We start from the raw sequence: 10,019 nt of genomic DNA on the forward strand, positions 1-10,019 counted from the left end.
GCTAAGAACTACAAGCTCCCACATGGACCTCCTCCAATAATCCCGCCCTATCACTAGACGAGCTTGATAAGTGATGGTGAAGAATTAATGAGGATGAGGACCCATGTGGTTGCCCATCGAAATCATTTATGTGAGATGAAGACTTAAGTATGGGACTGCTTAAGAGTTACAAGAGTAAGTATTCTGACTCTCCTCCTAAGGGTTATCCCCAGTGTATACTTCATCCTCAGAGAAACACCTATAGCCTTTGTCTTTAGAGACTAGTCCACATGGAAGTGGAGGTGGTGTACCAGGATGTGGTGTCTAGAGCTAACATAGCCAACAAGTGACAGCTGAGGTACCAATAGAGAGTAGATTTCCTGGACCATCCTGTAAGGATTCAAGGAAGCATAAAAATGATTGAATGAAGGGTCCCAGCCAGTATGCCAATACATGGGAGTATAGGATGAAAAACAGAAAATCCTGAAAACAAAATTCACTGAGCTTCGCATCGCAATGGAGAATTCGTATATGAAATATTTTGTCAAAATTCCTCTTAATTTCATAGCTACAGGGTAATTAGTAAAAGTAACTCAATAAACCAAAAACATTGATCCCTACAAGAATATGCAGTATTTCTTCTATCATAAATTTTGGTGATTATTACATTTTAATATAAAATAAATTGTGAGCAATGGCCCCTGTATAGATTCCATGAGTCACAAGACGAAGTCATTTTTACACCCTTCAGTGTTAACACAAACCTCAAGAGAGTACACGTTTGAGTTTGACCGTTGACATTCACTCACTTTTATTTCTGATTTTTCTTGGTTTCGGCAAGAATATCATTATGCCAAAGAGGAAAAGACAATTTCAATATCTTGCTAACATAAGGAAGAAGAAAATTTTCAATGATATGAGTTCAGAAGTGGGTAATATCGGCGATATTAGCGGAGTTAGTGAAGGAGTGAGCTAATGAAGGAGCTACCGTCTCGGCTAAAGAAGCAAGATATTGACCAAACGGATCTTAATCTATGATCAAATTGTGATAAATAACATTGTTTTGGTTTATTAATATCCAGAAAAGAACATAAAATTCATAATAATCTTGAAGCAATGAAATTAATTTCCATTTAACTAGCATACCCAACCCTTAATTATATTTGAAAGATATGTGTCAAACACCTAAATAAAGAACACATGTTGGGTAAAATAAAAGACCAGAACCTGAAGAAGAGATCAACACAACATGTGGCCAAGCTGCTTATCAGCGAAGTTTGGAAAGGTTTGTCCCTGGACGAAATTAGAGCCAATCATAATACAAGAACTCAGCGGAGGCAAGTATTGCCAACCTACTATAGTAATCCATGTGGATAGCATAATATATAGCACTGCTATGTACTCATTACCAGAACAGAGGAGCCATGAGAATATGTTTAATTGGGAGTGAAGCGAGCCACGGCGTAGCAAAGATTATTTGAAAGATGTGATATAAAATCTTCTGGTAAGTGGTAAAAAGGAGTACGGGGTAGTTGATGACATCAAGCGTTGGTTAGTGAGTGAGTTCGTGTTGTGATTGGTTCTAATTTCGTCCCTGGATAAATCCTTCCAGACTTCGCTAAAATGTGACCAAGACTCTAAGTGGCTTAGGCAGCTAGGTATTTTGGCCCATATGGAGAATAATGGGTTGTTTCATAAGATGGAAAAGCAACCTGGTGACTACTTCTATGACAGTCCTAAAGAAAATGATTAAAAATGAAAAGGAGAGAGGGTCCTATTTGTTTAGAGACTACGTAATGATCGAACTAGATCATTTGAAAAATAAATTGTGAAATCATTAAGGATAGGGCATGTAAAATAAACATCATGCATCAAAAATAAAGGAAACGGGAGAGAATTAGGTGGCTTCAAGCCAACAATCTGCCATGCACCTGGCTTTAAAGATTTAAAGGCTACTCATGAATGGCAGAGGCAAAGGACAATGACATTGCCCTATCAAGCAGGACAATCCCCTAGAGACTAACCATGTTACATTTGAACAGCGCCCAAGTCACCTCTCCACCTAAGCTAGGACCAAGGAGGGCCAGGCAATGGCTGCTGAGGATTCAGTAGATAGACCCATAGGCTCCCCCAAACCCCCCCCCCCCCATCCTTAACTCACAAGGATGGTGAGGTTTCAGCGACCAAAGGAACTAACGAGTTTAAGCGGAACTCGATCCCCAGTCTGGCAATCACCAGGCAAGGAAGCTACCATCAGGCCACCACAAGCCTATGTTTTGTACCAAATTTGGAAACTTTGGCAATGATTTTCTACTCAGTTGTGTCTTCTCATGAAAGCTAGTTTCCTATTCCGTCACCCTTTCCATTTGTGTCAAAAACTGCTGGAGCATTTCAGGAAAACGTACAGTGAAGGAATTGCATTAACGGCACGTTGAGAATTCTTTTGATATCCATTTTTAGTTGGATTTGAATTTCGTATTCTTTCTTTGGTTCCAGTATCTCTCACATTGTATAATGTTATCCTGTAATATATCACATAACCAATTACTACAACAGTACTGCATATGCAAATTAATGTCTGAACATTTGATTCTGCTTTATAACTCATAATACCAATTCCCTAATATCGCAAGAGGGTCTGCCCCTCTCTTTTATTCTTCTCCTGTACTTCTCTTTCTCCCTATTTCCTTAATCTTTCCCATCCCTAGTACCTGCCTTTGAGCTATAAACTGGTTTGTATCCAGAGGTACTCTTTCTTTCCCCATATTCCCCACTTCCCTATTCTTATCCTTATTATTATTATAACTCATAAGTGCATGGAGAGAGGTCTTTGCACAAACACATTACTGTTAAAACGTGATCTCGAAGAACGTCTTACAAAGGAAGAAAAGACGAAGAAATATGAAATCTAAAAGAAGAAGAAGAAGAAGAAGAAAGAATAAATATGCAAAAGGTCATTAGGTCTTTGGCGAGCCGACGTCCAGGAGGAGATTGATAATAGCAACGGCTGGGATGAAAATCGTCAGTTTTTGTGAATGAAAGAAAAATCTGATCTTGAAATATTAATGACCTTGAGAGAGAGAGAGAGAGAGAGAGAGAGAGAGAGAGAGAGAGAGAGAGAGAGAGAGAGAGAGAGAGAGAGAGATGCATTTTAGAAAATAATTTCTTTGTAGGGAAGCGTTGGAATAAATTCACCTCACACAGAACAAACAAATTGCATATTCTTACGATAACAACAGGAAAGAAAACTGAGATCTTCTCATTAAGAATTACATGAGCAAGAAAATTGCCATCTCGCAATGAATTGCAAAGGCAATGCCAATACCGCATCATTGTGAATGTACTGTACATGTATGTTTGTGTGTCTATACACCCCAAGAATGTTTTCGGCCTCGTGTAGTGTCATCAAAGAAGTAAACAGCCCGCACCTGTGTTATCGGTGCCCAAGGCTAGCTGGTATCCCCAGCTGTTGCTGTTTAGTCTATCTCCCTTTTCCTGTGGTTCTCTCATTCCTCTGTGCTCGTTTAACCTTCTCCGTCACCAGAGAATGGGAGAATAAGGCCCAGCTTAGGATCAACTCATGCACGCCATGTTTGCCCATTCATTTCTTCTTTCTGTTAGGTATGTTTTACTCAGTCTCCAAACCCCTTCTTCCCCTTCCCTCTGTCCCACCACCCCTTTACCCGATACCCATTGGCTAGCAACCACCCCCGACTTCCGCCTGCCATAATAAAAGCTGCTGTACTCGTGTGGTTAGTTCTCAATCCGGCCGCTAGGGAGGTTATCAAAACAATATAAAGGCGCCGCCAGCTGTCATCCAACGTACCCACGTCTGTCATCAAGGCGTTAACTTTGGCACCAACGGGGGTGGGGGTGGGGCCTTTAGTGCCAAAGAAGCAGTTCCCCAGCATCCATTATACTTCTCCTTAAAGCCATGTCATGCAGTCTCTCCCATCCCAAACCCCCCCCCCCCTCTCTCTCTCTCTCTCTCTCTCTCTCTCTTCCATCAAAGGCACTGAAGTGAGCGACTTCAACCAAAACTATAATCCGTCTTGGGCTTGAGACCATGTCCCCTTCCCCCTCAGACACACATCATCCTGTGCTCTTTCTCTCTCCCTCCCATGTAGGTAATCTCCCCATCTCCCACGATTCCACCCCTTGGCTACCTCCTCCCTCGGCACCAACCCCCTTGTGACCCTACCACCCACCCAGCGTGCCACTCCCGAAACTCCATATAAGCCAGAGTTACACCTGTTGGGGACAGCGAACTATTTGCTGTGCAATACGTTACCGCCGGCAATCTACAACATCCAGATTCTCAAATCAGCTGGAAATAAACATCAAGGACCGTACGGACAGGCGTTATGCGTCCGTTATCATTACAGGTGGGGGACGAGCAAACAGGTGAGAGAGGTAAGCTCTTGGCCCTTCTCGCATGACGCCTTATTTGACGGCTCCTCCGAAACCTATGGCGGCCCTATGCCCATCAAATCAGCATCCGAGGCGCTCTTCAGTTTGCGTTTTATGGTATCCACACCCGACCAGGTATTTGGCCAGCCTTTGGAAAATAATAAACGAAGAACCATTTATTTGGACAGGAAGCCACATTATACGGCAGAACCTTATAACAGAGAAGAGACTCTCTCTCTCTCTCTCTCTCTCTCTCTCTCTCTCTCTCTCTCTCTCTTTATGTATGTGTGTGTTTGTGTGTGTAGCACAAAGGGAAGCTTCACCAGCAGGAGGTCGATGGCAGCATCAAAGAGAGAGAAAGAAAAATTCCAGATTTTCTTCATTAGAACAATTATAAATTTCCCCAGTAAAGAAAGAGCATTGAGTTGTCTGTACGACCAAGACCGAACCAGTTATAAAAATCTTCGCCATATAAACTGTCTCTCGCCATTATTGAATAAGCAAAGGATAAAGTCACTATTTTCAGAGGAAAAATTTGTTTTGCATCTAAATTTTGAAAATTGTACTTGTCTGTAATTTTCCTGTTCCTAAAATATGCTAGAAGATGTTTTTTTTTTTTTGTTCTCAGTTTTTGCTTTCATTGAAATGCATTACCTCAAAATGGAAACAGTTTGCGATATTGGAGACTGAAAATGAAATTGAAATCAGCCAGGATGTAATTCATACTATGGTTAATAATCGAGGGTTGTGGTGGCCAATGTGGTAACGTCCCTGACTGGTGAACGCCAAACTGGGGTTCGAATCCCACTCAAACTCGTTAGTTATTTTGGTCGTTGCAACTTCACCATCCTTGCGAGCTAAGGATTGGGGAAGCCTTTAGGTCTATCTGCTGAGTCATCGGCAGCCATTGCCTGGCCCTCCTTGGTCTTAGCTTGGGTGGAGAGGGGGCTTGGGCGCAGATCATATGTATATATGGTCAGTCTCTAGGGCATTGCCCTGCCTGATAGGGCAATGTCACTGTCCCTTGCCTCTGCCATTCATGAACGGCCTTTAAACCTTTAAACAGTTGATGAGGCCAACTTCACCTAAACCACTAAGGAATCCAACCTTCAACTGGAAAAAGGACACAGATCCCTTGAGCTATATAGCTTCCTAACGAAAGATTCTATGCATTTACATACAGTTACAGAAAAGTGCACTCTAACACACGCAAATATGCACGCACCACACACACACACTAACACACATATACATAGATACTATATGCACACACAAACACACACACATACACACACACACACCCTAGCAGTACTAGCCACATTCAGCTGAATCCCTCGTAAGGCTGGGAGGAGCGGAGAAAGGAAAGGTCCCCTTTTGTTCCTTTGTTTGATGTCGGCTAACCCCCAAAATATATATATACTGTATATATATATACTGTATATATATATATATATATATATATATATATATATATATATATATATATATATATATATATATATGTATATATATATATATATATATATATATATATATATATATATATATATATATATATATATATATATATATATATTCTGTCATGGTTCTAACAATTTTATATCCAAATTTTAGAAGAAAATGAAAGGTGGTTATCTTCGGTGTTCGTTGAACATGGAAATTATGATTATCATTCAATTAGTTATGTGCTAATAATCATGGAAGCTACTAACTTAGTTTGTGCATTATTATTTTAGGAAATACTTATCCGTATTGCTGTGATGGTATATTTTTACCCTTAACCTCTCAATGACATTTTCCCTTTCGTCTCGTGAAATGATTTACTACGACCACAGTCGATGCAACGTCAGAACACGCCGGTAGAAAATCCAGTTCTGCCCAATTTCTCCGGCATCACCGCCCATCCCATTTCTCTCACGGATTTGAATCTCAGTGGCTTAGCTAAGGGGGAAACGGGGGAGAGGAGGGGCTGTTAAAAATGTCCCCGGGACACCAATAGAGAGGGCCTCCTAAGAAGTGTCAGAAAATAAAAGTATGTAAGTATGGAAATAGGGAGGGCGGGCTCATTACTAACTCAGACCTCCGGTCCTATAAATCTCTAGCTTCGTTCCTGCTGAATCTCCTTCCTTCTTTAGCTTGTTGGTGGAATTCTGGGCATTATATTTACAGTACTCGATTGAGGCAAGGCGTGTGAATTCCCGTAGAAACTCGTAGCTATGATTTCTTCAGAACAGAATTATAAACAGATTTCTGCTCTGGCGAGGTCTAACGTAACACCAGGAAGGCATATATCATTTTACAGAAAAACATTTGCTCATATCAGAGAGTCATTTATGTATATTGTTGCCCTACTGAAGTCACGCATAGTACTTAGTAGGATGTCACCCAAGTACGTATGCTGGAATAAATGAATGTATGTAGAGAGAGAGAGAGAGAGAGAGAGAGAGAGAGAGAGAGAGAGAGAGAGAGAGAGAGAGAGAGAGAGAATATAGTTGGGTTATGAGATATCACTTATCACTAGTTCTGATTGGTAAAAATTTGTGTCTTGTCTGCCTTGACAAAGCACCTTTTAATGGCACGTAAATGGAGGAGAAAAAAAAAAAAAAAAAAAAAACATAAAAGTTCGTGTCCACGAAAAGCAACACCACGAAATAAACATTAGTTTACAGGGGTCTGCGAGAAATGCCGGAAATGAAGACGAAGAGGATGAAATCAGAAAAGTAAAGGTGGGGATAAAACCAAAGTCTTGAGATAAAAGAGAAATGACACCAGTCAAGCGGACTGCGTCGAGACATGACAGCCTACACGCTTTCGACAAATCGGTGTCGCTTTGCTTCTCTATGGAAATGTGTCATACTTCTCAGGATGACGATATAATAAGGAAAGGGTTTTTTTTTTAAGAATGATATTATGCTAAGAAGACGTAGGGAGAATATGTAAGAGGAATTCTTGGTTATTTTCTTTTGGTCTTTAAAGACGCGAATACCAACTGATAGTTTAGTAGACATATTTTGCTTGCTTGTGTTGTCGGTAAAGTGACTCTGACTATGTTTTATTTTTATTTTATAGAGCAGATGGCTTCAATTCTAATGATGCCAAAAGAGGGAAAACCTGGACAGGTGCCTATTGAAGTAAAAATTAGAAGTTGGATAACCAGATAGATGAAAGGCGGAGGGAACAGAGGTAAAGTAGAAAACTAAAATGAGGTGCAGGTAGGGGCCATTTGAAAACTACAAAGATTGTTCTCTTAAACAATGCCTACGTTGCACCACAAGAGATAGACACAGCACTATCCTAATACAGTACAGAATTCCAGACTTTGGACCTCCATGCTAACACATGGAAGAAATAATCTACATCCTTTGCCAAAGTTTGTATATTTGTCAGCGTGGAGTATTTAAGCTGTTCAATTGTTTATTTTTTAAAGGAAACAACACTAGTTAGGAATCACATCTCTTAATGTCAAATAAAATGAATTTATAGTTCAGTAATGATGTGATAAGAGGTGAGGAAGGCCTCAAATTGATTGCAAATATTTAATGGGTAAGAGATGTCGTGCGTGTGTTTGTGTGTGTGTGTGTGTGTGTGTGTGTGTGTGTCATGACACGATCTATTTCTTTACACTCAAATTGGTTTACTAAGATATCACGAGAGTGTAAGTTGCCATTCTACCATCAAATGTGTTTCTATCCGAGGAAATCTATAGACTGGAGGGAAGAATGTTTTAATAAATACACTAGTGTTATTAGAAGATAGTACTCTCTCTCTCTCTCTCTCTCTCTCTCTCTCTCTCTCTCTAGAAACAAACAATACGAAATCCTGACAAGAGACGTGCCGTATCTATGGTACCGCATCTTAAGCTTCTCCCATAAACACATAAACAAAAAAGGATAAAGAATTGGCTAAAATATTCAGCAACATGCAAGAACTCATTCTAAATATTTTAGGAAAATATATGGAAAAAGACAGTCGGTCCATTTCATTAATAATTACCTCTGATATATGCTGCGATTATGGAAATATGGGCAATGGATCATAAAAGTTTATTTGATCGTACCTCCTTCTTTGGTAATGTTGACATGACGAAGCATAAAGAAGACAATAAGTTATCTCTAACAATGATGATACACAGTTCGGAATATCAATGGACGGACAAGACAGGTGTTGGGGTGGGTGGGTTACGTCCTGGGCGAAACAACAAAATACTCAACATGGCGTTCTCTTCAACGACTTGATTTGACATCTGTTTATTGTCAGAGCTGTTGGTCAAAGCAGATGATATTTTCCAAAGGTTTAAGTTTCCAGACATCAACAATAGGAAAAATCATTAGAGGATCTTGCTGTCTTCCATCTTAACAATTTTGTTGGAGAAATAAAAAAAAAAGAAAAGAAAAAAGACAAGTGCTCGTGATAACACTAGGCTAGTCTAAGACCAATAAATCATACTGAATTTCTAAAGAGAAAGAAGGGAAGTACTCCAGTTTTATATGTCGTGGACAGATACGCAAGACATCTCAGATCTGCTCAGGGATATTTTCACTAATAACTTACTTTGTGATTTCCTTGGGATCAGAGGTAGTGCTTTGTCATCAGAGAAAATAAAATACCTTTTATTGTGGTATTATAAGGACTAGTAAAGTAATTTTTCACCATGCAGGGCTTTTGGTACACAGCTACCGTTTTCGAAGAGCTGTTGGGGTTTGGGACTTTTCTGGACCGACTTAGGCAATTGGACCTCTAGCATGACATCACAACCTAGCAAAATGCCGTTTTACATGAAACGGCTGCCAGAAAAAAAAAAAAAAAGAAAAAAAAAACATTTCATATTTTGATAAAAAAGTGTCTAGGTAAAATTTTGCTGGCTATCCTAAGGGGTCTGAAGATAGGGAGATCTATCTGCTGTAAATATCAAGATTATTCCATGTATCCTGGGGTGGCTCCTGAATGAGCTTCATATTTTCCAGCTTACAATGAACACACCCTCTGGAAAGGAACTTATCTGACGCTTATCAGTCTCCCTTTCCTGATATATAAGTTCTAACTGGTATAATATTTCTAAGCGAATACAGGTGTAGAGAATCAAGAGGTTGATTAATTTGGCCATCTGCTTGTTTTGTGTCTCCTTTGATAATCTCTGGAGATAACGTGGTCAATGAATATTCTCAGCTCAGTTAGCTGAGATTAAAGCTGAGAATATTCCTTGAATACATTATCTCAAGAGATTATCAAAGGAGACACAAAACAAGTGTCACCCTTGACAACCACATCTGGAGTGCTTTGGACAAACTCTACTCTTATTCTGAATTTTATATCATGATGTGAGATAAAGTAGAAAATAATAAATAATGATTCCCATAACCGTCAGATATCTGTATACTTTTTATCTAACTTTCACGATTAACAGTCATGACGGTTAGCAAAGATTCATAAACAAAAGAGGTACTGATACTCTACGCCAAAAATAACAGACAGAGTACGTCGAGTGCCTTTGGAACTCCATGTGTCAACAGTAGCAATAACAATATTATAAGTTTCGTAGTGGTGCTAGAAATCTATTTCTTTAACTTTGAACTTTGAACCAGGATTGAATGGGGGTGATTCTCACTCTCTTGTCATAACTTCATATATAT

The sequence above is a fragment of the Palaemon carinicauda genome, chromosome 38, assembly GCF_036898095.1.
Source record: "Palaemon carinicauda isolate YSFRI2023 chromosome 38, ASM3689809v2, whole genome shotgun sequence".
Taxonomy (NCBI): Eukaryota; Metazoa; Arthropoda; class Malacostraca; order Decapoda; family Palaemonidae; genus Palaemon; species Palaemon carinicauda.